At 42.3% G+C, this 12,041-nt stretch overlaps 1 protein-coding gene across 10 annotated transcripts in view; it reads right to left on the reverse strand.

Annotated features, from left to right (window-relative positions):
- MCTP1 (multiple C2 and transmembrane domain containing 1) overlaps positions 1 to 12,041 on the reverse strand; it is a 627,604-nt gene that overhangs the window by 446,852 nt on the left and 168,711 nt on the right. The window contains exon 1 of one of the 10 annotated variants that reach the window (XR_011381928.1): positions 10,006 to 10,537. The exons of 8 other annotated variants lie outside the window; for them this stretch is intronic. The gene's annotated coding sequence lies outside the window, so the exon portion shown is untranslated. Of the gene's footprint in view, positions 1 to 10,005; positions 10,538 to 12,041 lie in introns of those variants that run through there. One more of the 10 variants, XR_011381929.1, reaches the window with a different exon arrangement.

Below are 12,041 nucleotides of genomic sequence, written 5' to 3' on the forward strand. Positions count from 1 at the left end.
TTCTTTTGCTGATGGAAATCTGCTAAACTCCTCTATTATCATGATTTACTATGAAAAAACTTACTTAGGAGCCGGTGCTGTGGCACAGCGGGTTCAACTTCCTCTACAGTACTGGCATCTCATATGGGACCTGGTTTGAGTCCCGGTTGCTCCACTTCTGATCCAGCTCCCTGCCAACGTGCCTGGGAAGGTAGTAGAGGACGCCCCAAGGGCTTGTGCCTCTGCACCCACATGGTGCAGATGAAGCTTCTGGCTCCTGGCTTTGACCTGGCCCAACCGTGGTTGTTGTGGCCATCTGGGGAGTGAACCAGCAGCTGGAAGATATCTCTCCTCTTTCTGTCTCTCCCTCTCCTTCTCCAGTTATGACTTTCAAATAAATAAATAAATCTTTTAAAAAAGAGCAAACTTCCTTAGTTCTACATATTCTTGTGCCCTACTTCATGCTACCCCAAGCGTTGTTGAAAAAGCATTCTCCAAATAGATCGATAGGAATCCGTAGGATTCTGATATATTTTGTGTAATTCTCATCCCCAGGCTACTCTCAGGGAATGGCAGCTACTTTAACAGTTCTTGGCCAGTCAGTGAAGTGTAGAGCTGGGATTTGAACCCAGCCAGAATAGCCCCAGTGTCTGCATTGTTAGCAGCCACACCCCATGCTCCACTTCAGTTGAAGATGAGCTCATTACCATGGTAGCCTAAATGGCATAAGTGCTTAGTGTGAAGTAGCTACTATTGTTTGTCTATAGAGGTGTGTGCGTGTGTGGATGTAAATCTTATTATCTGCGGAGACATATGTATAAATCTTGGTAGTTTTACATATGTGATAGATTTGTACACCTGTGTTCATTTTAAAAAACAGGACAATGAATAAAAAATATCCAAAAAGAAAAAGAGATAATTAAAAGATTAAGAAACAAAAGTAAAAGATATTTCTGTCTTATGTTTTCTTGGTCTCCTATGGTCATTTACTTGTTCTGGTAAACAGTTTTGACACACGATGATTGCGAAAGCAGCACCCCCATGACAGGACTGATTCAGATCTTAGGCAAAGAAGTAAAAGAAAAAGAACACACTGGATGTTAAGATGGAATGTTGTGGACCCTTGAGCAGCCTTTGAAGAAATCTAGGTGCCAGCACTGTGGAAGAGTAGGCTACGCCTCTACCTTTTGTGTCAGCATCCCTTATGGGTGCGGGTTCCCATCCCAGCTGCTCCTCTTCTGATCCAGCTCTCTATTAATGTCCTGGGAAGACATCAGAAGATGGCCCAAGTGCTTGGGCCCCTGAACCCACATGGGAGACCCAGATGAAGCTCCTGACTTTGGCCTGGCCCGGCCCTGGCCACCGTGGTCATGTGGGGAGTGAACCAGTGGATGGAAAACCTTTCTTTCTGTCACTCCTTCTCTCTATCTGTAACTCTGCCTCTCTCAGATAAACAAGATCTTAAAAAAAGTCTTCTAAAAATATTATTGATAATCATTTATTTCTTAAAGGACATATTCAGTATTACATATTTGACAGTCATATCCTCATGTGTGTCTTGATGCATGTGTGTATGAATTCAAATGATACTATGAAGACTCATTACTTTTTGTATAAGAAAGGTTCTGTGTAAAATAGCAGGCTCTTGCCTAGCAACTGAATTCATTTGGTTAAAGATATAATTACTAATATAATATTACTAGGTGAATATTTGGAAATTAATTTTAGTTAATAATTTCAATAAAGTAATGGTACTTTCTATAGCCATATTCCATCACAGTGAAGGCTTAATTATATTCAGATAATAATTGATGAGACATTCTTTAAAAGCCATTAATGTTCTCCACTATTTAAAACAACTCATACCATGTAATAACGGCGGAATACTGACAGAAATGAAGGGCTTCAAAACGTTTCTAGAAAACACACAGTATCATTTAATTCCATCTTCTGTGAGCTTCCTGAATGCCCCTTACATATATACTTGACACCTCACTAGAATGCAAATGAGCTTGACTATTCAATGAAACTGCATTATGTTCTGCTACGGCAGAAAACCTTACATTCTGGTCTTCTGATTTCCTATGAGTTTTTTCAGACATTCAGAGAAACATAACATGAGTCAATGTTACCAGGATGAGCTACCTTGGGAGCAACAGGAGTTCCCAGACAACTTGCGAAGACACCTGTATTTGCAAAGCAGGGGGACAAGGACAAGCTGTTCAGGCTTAAAGGGGTTTTGGAGTAACTCTATAGCAAGTCCCTGCTTCTCCGTGGCCTGGCCTCATACACCTGAGATGGGACCTACACGAAGAGTCTCACACGGTGTAGATTCAGAGAAAGACCCTCGTGGAACCTGGCGACCTCTAGGGCTCCCAAACCTGCTCATCAGAACCCATGTATTTGCATGTGAGCGGCCAAAACCCAAGGAAGGCTATTTTAAAGGCACTCCAGGAACTTCTGCAAGTGCCCTGGGAACTTGGACTTGGATGCCACAAAGAAGATGTCACATGGGGCTACTGCACAGGACTCCCTGAGAAGGTGGCAAGGGGCAGGGAGCTCCTTCTGCTCAGGGCGATTCCTTGGGGCTGACCAGGAGTTGTGCCCTAGGAGAGCGCCATTAGAAGCAGCAGGAAGGATGGTCAGGCTCCTCAAGCCCTGTGCTCAGAGCTCTCCCAGCCAGCACGACTCATCCCTAAGAGAAAGGGAGTTCTCTCCCCAGCAGGTGCGCTGTCCAGGACAAATATGAAGATTAACCTTTCTAATATCCTTCACCAAGGATAGAAGATATATTTTTCTCATCAGGTCTTACAGGATTAAAGGCCCAGAAACCCCAAGTGGAGGCTTGGATCTATTACCAAGTCACTAAAATCACTGCGTCTACCAGGAGTGAAGAGATCAAGGAAAGAAAACTGATCTCATTTCAAACGCATTGCCTTTGCGATCTGAGGGCACCTGCTGCCATTCCTACCTGTGTAACACTTCTGTAAGGAAACCACATTGAACTAACTCTAGCCCCAACCTCAACATCAAACACGGATGCTTCAACCGGTGCAAGATAGAAATGGCTCCACAGGCACTTTTCTGGGGAACCCCCATTCTTGCAGGACATCATTTAGGTGGGCTGCCCCGATCCAGATCTGGCCAGAATCCACCTCCCTGCATGAAGTGATGGGTTCAGGGATGGTGAGGTTCCCTGAGCCAGGCCATCGTGACATGAAAGGCCAGGCTGAGGCTTGTGCCAACGTTTGTTAGCAGGGACCCTCTCTTGCAGAGAGTGTCACTAGGACACACATCTCAGACTGCTGGTGGTCTCTGTGCCTCTATGTGCAAGGAGCTCCCGTCCAGTAGAACAGAGTCCAGGGCCAGAAGAAAGGGAGGAACACAGTGCTGTCACGACACTGGGGAGACCCCTGAGTCTCAGACCACCTGAGTCCCCAGAACAGCTCGGATATGTCAGCTCATAAACTGCTGTTCTGTTCAGGCTGGTTTGTGCTGGCTTTTCTACCACTCCCAAGTCACGGATTCCTTACCCACTTGTTGTATGTCCGCGCACTTCAATTCAACAAGCGCTGATTGAGCACGAGTGAGGGCTAGGGACTGCCCGCGGATATGGGGTTACCAATGTTAAGGAAATGCAGCCACTGACCTCCTGGGAGCTCTGTGTTTGGCAGGAAACCCACAGGTTAGCAGGCCAGGTGCTGTTTTGAAAGCACAGTTCACGGATGATATACTCACCATCTCGATGAACCAGAACATTCATTTTCAAGGGCACGGAAAGGGAACAATCCCAACTGGGGCACACGCTTAAGAAGCGTGCAGCCCGCAGTGCATTGAAATAGACTCATTGGAAAAGCATCAAGTCATCTTTGAGCAGCTATTCAATGAGAAGCAGGATACCTCTCCTAAAAATAGTATTCTGGAACACAACAGTAAACGCTCTAGTCAAAGACTTCTTTATTGAAGATAACAACCTAGAAAAATAAACTCTTAGTAAATTTCATGGAGTGTTAATTATGATAGAGATAAAGGAGTCCACAGAAAGCATAAAACAGGGGTGAACAGTGATTTGGGAGTTCATCTAGATAGTTTTATATCTTCTTTTCTTTCTAAATTGCTTACTTATTTGTGGCTAAGGGGACAGAAAGCTCCCAATTGCTGGTTCACTCCTCAAATGCCTATAAAAGCCTTCACTGGGCTAGATCAAAGCTGGGAGCCTGGAATTCAATCCAGGTATTCCATGTGGGTGGCAGGAACCCAAATACTTGAGCTATCACTGCTGCCCCCCGGAAACTGCCTGAGCCGAATGCTGGGACTGAAACTGACGATCGAATCCTCCGACTGTGGGATGTGGGTGTCCTCACTGGCATCTCAACTGGTAGATCACACGCACACACTCCAGTTTAATTTTAAATAATTAACTTTGTATTGTAAATAATTAAAATAATTAATTTTAACTAAATAACTTTAATTAACATTAATTAGGATCATTTTCAAACTGAAAGCTCATGAGCAAACAGATTACTCTGCCTAATGAACACAGATTTCCTTCGTTCATACTACCAATCAGGTACACGGTGTGACAGGGTACTGCAATACTTCAGAGTATTTGCTTTTAACAAATGAGGAGTTGCATAGCAACACCCTTCACAAAAGTCAGAAAATCAAGGGACATTTCTCAAGATCTTGTAGTAGTAATATCATTTGCCATTTATAAATAAAAGTAATAATTTATTGTACAAGTTTTAAAAGTAGATTATAGGGTCCAGCGCTGGGGTGTAGCAGGTAAAGACGCTGCTATATGGCATCCCATATGGACACCTGTTCAAGTCCTGGCTTCTCTACTTCTGGTCTGGTTCTCTGCTGTGGCCTGGGAAAGCAGTAGAAGATGGCCCAAGTTGTTGGGCCCCTGCACCTGCGTGGGAGACCCAGGGGAGACTCCTGGCTTCAGATTGGCTCAGCTCCAGCAGTTGCAGCCAACCACAGTGCGAACTAGCGGATGGAAGCTCTCTCTCTCTGCCTCCCTTCTCTATCTGTGTAACTCTGACTTCCAAATAAATAAATATTTTAAAAAAAAAGTAGATCATAGTTGGGCAAGTATTTGGTGCAGAGGTTAAGACACCACTCATGATGCCAGCATCCCATACACACAGTGCCTGGATTCGAGTCCTGGCTCTGTTTCTTATTCCAGCTTCCTAATAATGCACATTCTGGAAGGCAACAGCAATGCCTCCAGGACTTGGGTCCCTGTAACCCATGGTCCCTGTACCCATGCAAGAGACTCAGACTGAGTTCCGTGCTCCCGATTTGGGCTTGACCTACCCCTGGCTATTAGTGGCATTTAGAGAATGAACAAGCAGATTCTCTCTTTCTCTCTGCCTTTCAAATAAACAAAAGTAAATTTTTCTTAAAAAAAGATCGTAGTAAACAGATAAAATAAGAATTAGCAAATTCCTTTTACAGAAATACACCTGACAGCAATTCAAGGGTTGTTGAGTACAACAAGTTCTAAATAAAGGTAGAAAGGAAACACAGTTCGGTTTCAGCCCCACTTTCTCAGCATCTCAGTTTTGTTATTCCACCTTCAGGGGCCACGTGCCACCCACCCCTATTAATCTGGAAACGTCTTCAAGTGCTACAAGGACTCCTCTCCTTTAGTCCAAGTACTGAGCATTCAAGGCTTCTTCAGCACAGAGCGACAATTCACTTGGGTATACCTTGAAGAGCTATTTTTCTTAATGTCAGATAGGGCTTGGGAAACTTCAATTTTCAGTCTACAGAGTCCGACTAATCAAAAGCAACACGGCATGATCATACCCAGGGGGAATACCGGGGGGTCCATTTCCAATGCCACGGTTAAGTCAAGGTGAAGGGATCAGCCAGGACAACTGGATTTTGGACAACCTCGAAGAAAGGTGGGAAATCTGTGCTCCGTGTTCCTCTTTATTCCCACACGCTGAGGTTCATTCTCCTTTTTCCACATTCTCCTAGTCAGAGTTTCTTGAAAAGACACTGCTCACTTCAGCAACCATAAAGGACGGGGAATCCATCTCCCTCCCTTCAGGTGCGGGGACAGTGTCCAGGGACAGTGAGGGCAGCAGCCAACCAGGAGGGGAGCCTGGTGGCACCCAGGGGCAGCCTCTTCCTGCCATCCCAGGCCTTGACTCTCCCTACAGACTGTCCCACAGCAGCCCCACAAGGCAATTCCCAACAAGGTGCTAATGATTACTAACCTGCTTAATGTGTTACAGGCTCAAATGCAAGCTAGCAATATGTTTTTTTTTTAACTTGTATTTAATGAATATAAATTTCCAAAGTACAGAATATGGATTACAATGGCTTTCCCCCTCCCCCCATAACTTCCCTCCCACTCGCAACCCTCCCCTTTCCCACTCCCTCTTCCCTTCCATTCACATCAAGATTCATTTTCATTTCTCTTATATACAGAAGATCAGTTTAGCATACATTAAGTAAAGATTTCAACAGTTTGCTCCCACACAGAAACACAAAGTGAACAATACTGTTTGAGTACTAGTTATAGCATTAAATCTCAATGTACAGCACATTAAGGACAGAGATCCTACATGAAGAGTAAGTGCACAGTGACTCCTGTTGTTGACTTAACAAATTGACACTCTTGTTTATGGCATCAATAATCACCCTAGGCTCTTGTCATGAGCTGCCAAGGCTATGGAAGCCCCCTGAGTTCACTGACTCTGATCATATTTAGACAATGTCATAGTCAAAGTTGAAGTTCTCTCCTCCCTTCAGAGAAAGGTACCTCCTTTTTGATGACCTGTTCTTTCCATTGGGATCTCACTTGCGGAGATCTTTCATTTAGGGTGGTTTTTTTTTTTTTTTTTTTTTTTTCCCCGCCAGAGTGTCTTGGCTTTCCATGCCTGAAATACTTAAGGGCTGACTCTGAGGCCAGAGTGCTGTTTAGGACATCCACCATTCTATGAGTCTGCTGTGTATCCCACTTCCCATGTTGGATCATTCTCTCCCTTTTTTGTTCTATGGGTTAGTATTTACAGACACTAGTCTTGTTTATGTGATCCCTTTGATTCTTAGTCCTTTCATTATGATCAATTGTGAACTGAAATTGATCACTTGGAATAGTGAGATGGCATTGGTACATGCCACCTTGATGGAATTGAATTGGAATCCCCTGGTATGTTTCTAACTCTGCTGTTTGAGGCAAGTCAGCTTGAGCATGTCCCAAATTGTACATCCCTTCCCTCTTATTCCCACTCTTATATTTAACAGGGATCACTTTTCAGTTAAGTTTCAACACTTAAGAATAACTGTATTGATTACAGAATTCAACCAATAGTATTAAGTAGAACAGACAAAAAAAATACTAAGAGGGATAACGTATTAAGTTGTTCATCAACAGTCAGGGCAAGGGCTGATCAAGTCACTGTCCCTCATAGTGTCCATTGCAATATGTTTTCAAAGAGGTAATTACAAAGCAGAGGGCACGGAATGTTGCAACAGGACATCAATGACCCAGGCATCCTGAGAAGTCTGCAGACTAATCAGGAAAGCCAGCATCCATCCAATCAAATCCATTTCATAACATTTATTCCATGCATCAGAAAGGAAAGTTGGTCTTGCTAACAACTGGGAGATCTCCCACTGTAAATGTCTTTCCATTTTTGTACCATCTGATACACTTTCCTACGATTCACAATATCCATCCTATGAGGGTACTTTCAAAAGTCTGTGCAAAAATGGAACAAAAATGAATTTATTTTGGTGCAAAATACTCACCAAGTACATTTTTGAGCTTCAAATGGTTCATGAAAATTGCCTACTATGAGAAAACTATCCATGAATTTCAAAAAGTTTTTGCATCAAAATAAACTTACCTTTTAATTCCATCTTCTATGAACTATTGGAAGCACCCTGATACTTGTAAGAAGATACAACACACCAAAATAGACCCTGATAAATATTCGTAAAGGGATCTTAACATGGGTTGAAAAAAAGGCAAAAGTATCAACACAGGGCCGGCACCGCGGCTCACTAGGCTAATCCTCCGCCTTGCAGCGCCGGCACACCCGGTTCTAGTCCCGGTCGGGGCACCGGATTCTGTCCCGGTTGCCCCTCTTCCAGGCCAGCTCTCTGCTGTGGCCCGGGAGTGCAGTGGAGGACGGCCCAAGTGCTTGGGCCCTGCACCCCATGGGAGACCAGGATAAGCACCTGGCTCCTGGCTTCGGATCAGCGCTGCACGCCGGCCACAGCGCACCGGCCGCAGTGGCCATTGGAGGGTGAACCAACGGCAAAGGAAGACCTTTCTCTCTCACTGTCCACTCTGCCTGTCCAAAAAAAAAGAATCAACACAGCTTCAGAAGGATGAAGAGCCAGGGACAATATTTTTTTATAGTAATTATACATATTTATGGGCTACAGTGTGATATTTCAATACACACAATGTGCACTGATAAAATCAGATCAACCAATAGTTACCCTTCTCTGACATTGTTTTATGATTGGGGGCTGGAATTCCTTCTTCTATTTGTCCATAAAGTACACAGTAGATTCCTGTGAACCCCAGCCACCCAACTATGCTGTGTAAAACCAGGAGCTAACACCTTCAGTCTTACTCTGATCTTGGTATCCATTCTCTAAGCTTTTTATCACTTCCATCCTTCGAAGCCTCTACTAATCACTATTCTGTATTCAGACTGAGGGTTTTTCTTGACTTCCACATTTGAGGGAGAACATCTGGTATTTGTCTTTTTGTTCTCTGGCTTATTTGACTTAATAGGATATCCTCCAGATCCATCTATTTTTCTGCAAACAACAGGGTTTCATTCTTTTTACAGCTAGAAATTATTCCATTGTGTATATATAACACTTTCAAAATCTTTTCATCTGATGATGGACACCTTGGTTAATTCAATATCTCGATTACTGTGAATAGTGCTAAAATAAACATGGTAGAGCAGGTACCTCTTTGACAAAGATTTCACATCTTTTGGACGTGTACCCAATAGTGGGATGACTAGACCACGTGGTAGTTCTATTTCTATTTTTTAAAGGGCTCTCCATACTGCGTTCCACAGTGACTGCTCTAATTTACATTCCCACCAGCAGTGCGTAAGAGTTTTCCTTTCTCCACATCCTCACCAACATCTGTTACTTCCTATCTTTTGGCTAATAGCCAGGAGAAATATTAATCATCAGAAAGAATAGGTAGCCACCAATTGTTTAGTATCTACTATATGCATATACCAGATGCTAGATGTTTTAATTAAAATAATAGTTTGAGAGGCACATTAGCCTCTCAAAGCAATCACAGAAGTGGTATTAAGTGGTAAGAATGGCTGATGCCTGGCACATGATGGTTATCTGGTAAAAGCATATTCACTGCATTTAAGTTTATCATGCAGGTAAGTCAACACATAAACAATACACAAGCTGAGGTCAACGACATCTTTTTCTTCAGGAAGCTGTTCTCATAGACCATCCAGAGCTCAGGGATTTTACACTCAACACAAGGTGCCCTGCTTGGGTTTTCTCCTAACACCACAAACTCCTCTGTTTGCTCCTCAAGGAGGATACATCCTTGAGCAAAAGCAAGCCTGCGATCCATGTGAAGATTAGAAGGATACAAATGAGTCAGTAATGCTGCCGAGAGACACAATACAAGCCAAAACATTCCACCACGCTGGCAGCTAATTACAAAAGCACTCTCCATGTATTTAAAATACCTTTTCTCCGAATACAAAGTATCAGAAGATGGGATTACTGTATTCCAAGTAAATACTCAATATGCCAGTTACTTTCTCCTTATACCTAATGTTTCAGGTTATTCCTTTATAAGGAATTCTTCAGAATGCAACTTCTGTCCTTTTAAATTCCAAGGTTTTCTAACAATAAATTGAAACCAGAGCTGGATCATCAGATTCAAGTCTGATTTCACAGTTAAGGATGGCGAGGCACTACATAGAGGTAGAAAATGAGATCAGAAAACAAACCTAGTGGCTTTTATGAAGGAGCTAAATCTCATACACCTACCTTATGTCTCTGAGGCCAGCAGACCTTACTCATTACATTTCTCAGTACTCAAAACCTTCCTCAGAAGACAATGCTCTTAAATCAGCACTCCATCAGCTCGAGTGTTTGCACACAAACAAAACAAGTCAGAAGTACTTTTGCATAAATTCCCATTTCATTTTCAAAGGGATATGCAAAATTAAGAAAAAAAAAAGAGAACTGGTTGGTTTGCTGGAGTCCCAGAATCATCCAACTAGAACCATTCCTGGATGATGACTACAAGAAGTAAATAATTAATTACCGTGCTGGAGACTGGTGTTTATTACCAACATTTCTTAGTTATATCTTTTAAAGAATTTACAAACACCAAATGGGGAGGCAGGAAACATTTTCACCAAGCAACACAGCTTTGCAAAACAAATTACAACTGGATTTTTCAGAGTATCTTCTGTGATCTGGGGTGATCAACTTTTAGGCTGCGAAGATAGTATATTCTCCAACAAAATTCATGTAACACCCCTGTATCCCTGCTCTCATACAGATTCTGTGAATCCAACACACTTCCTCCCACTCCTTTTTTTTTTTTTTTTTTTTTTTTTTTTTTTTGCCTTTTGCTGTAAAATGGTTGCCCAGCCAGCAACAACTTCCTAGCAACTTTCACACCCAGATGGGGCTTTGTGATGGTTCTTATCAGTGGGATGCATGTGTCAAAGTTGTGTGTCCCTTCCCTGCAAAGGTAGACAAGAGGAGGCGGAGTCTTCTCTATCACCTGTCTCTGTTTCTACCCAAACACTGGAGATGCCAAGAACCCCAGCAAATTCCAGTCTCTACATGGAAGGAACCCGAACCATAGGAAAGCTTAAAAACAAACACACATCAGATGTTACAGACACAAGCACTGAAATTCTGGATTTCAATTTTCTGTAGCCATTAGCCAAACCCTAATCAAGGCAGTGACCTTACTGGGGATATTTCCCTAGGCAAATGGTCCGGACATCCAGACAGTAGTAATCAATCAATGTGACATACAATATGCATATAACAACTCCGTGATTACATTTCTCCTCTGTCATGCTTCTAAGACCACAGTCACCTGCTAGGCTAAACTAAGTGCAGCCCCAACTCAGAAGTTCTTATGGTAAAATCACAACTTTTAGAAGGACTTTTTGTTCTACCACTATTGTAGATGACAATTGTGCCTGACTTTGGATTTCTCCCATAAACTACATCTCTGCAAGTGTAAGAAATTCAAGGCTATTTCTTTGGGATTCTTTATATAAGACGTCAGAGAAGCAACCCCTATTCCTGATGCTGGAGGACTTATTATTTTCTAAGCAGAAAAAGAAAGCACCAATTCCTGGTACTATTGAGAAGAATTCTTTTGGAGTTACTTTACAATATGCAATAAACAAGAAGCTAAACCATATTCACATGTCCAAGACTAAAAATAACATTATACCTCCTCCTTAATTAAAGGAAAACACAAAGCAAGGTATAAATCTATGGTCAGTAAATCTTTGTTTAAATGATGAGTTAAAGTCCAACAGACAATTTTATAGTCTATTCTGCATCTGTTTATACAGTAACTAGTGATGCTGCTGTGTTTCAAAAGAAAACAAGGAGACGAATGCATGAACCAGGTATTGATTCAGCCCTAGGTTGGGGAAATGGTTCTGTGAAGATATATCACTTTCTGTCTTCATGAGGAAGAATAAAGGTCTGAAATAAATGAGAAGTAGAGGGTCCCACAAAGGTTTTTAATCACAGCTTGTGGCAGATGGGATGATCCAGTTTGAGACACTTATTTTTGGGGCCAAGTCAAAAATCTATTTCCAATTCAGCCTATGGTTACTAAATCTCTGGTGCTGCCTGCAGAGCTCACTTGCTCAAACCTGTAAGTGATTTTACTCATTTTACAATTACAGTGCATGAGAGGACATCAAAAAGTTCATGGAAAAGTATAATTAGAAGGTAAGTTTATTCTGGTGCAAAAAAAAAAAAAATGAGCTTTGTGAATTATCTGTTTACTCACCAAATAGTAAGTTAAGATTATCCAG

The sequence above is a fragment of the Oryctolagus cuniculus genome, chromosome 14 (assembly GCF_964237555.1).
Source record: "Oryctolagus cuniculus chromosome 14, mOryCun1.1, whole genome shotgun sequence".
NCBI classification, from domain to species: Eukaryota; Metazoa; Chordata; class Mammalia; order Lagomorpha; family Leporidae; genus Oryctolagus; species Oryctolagus cuniculus.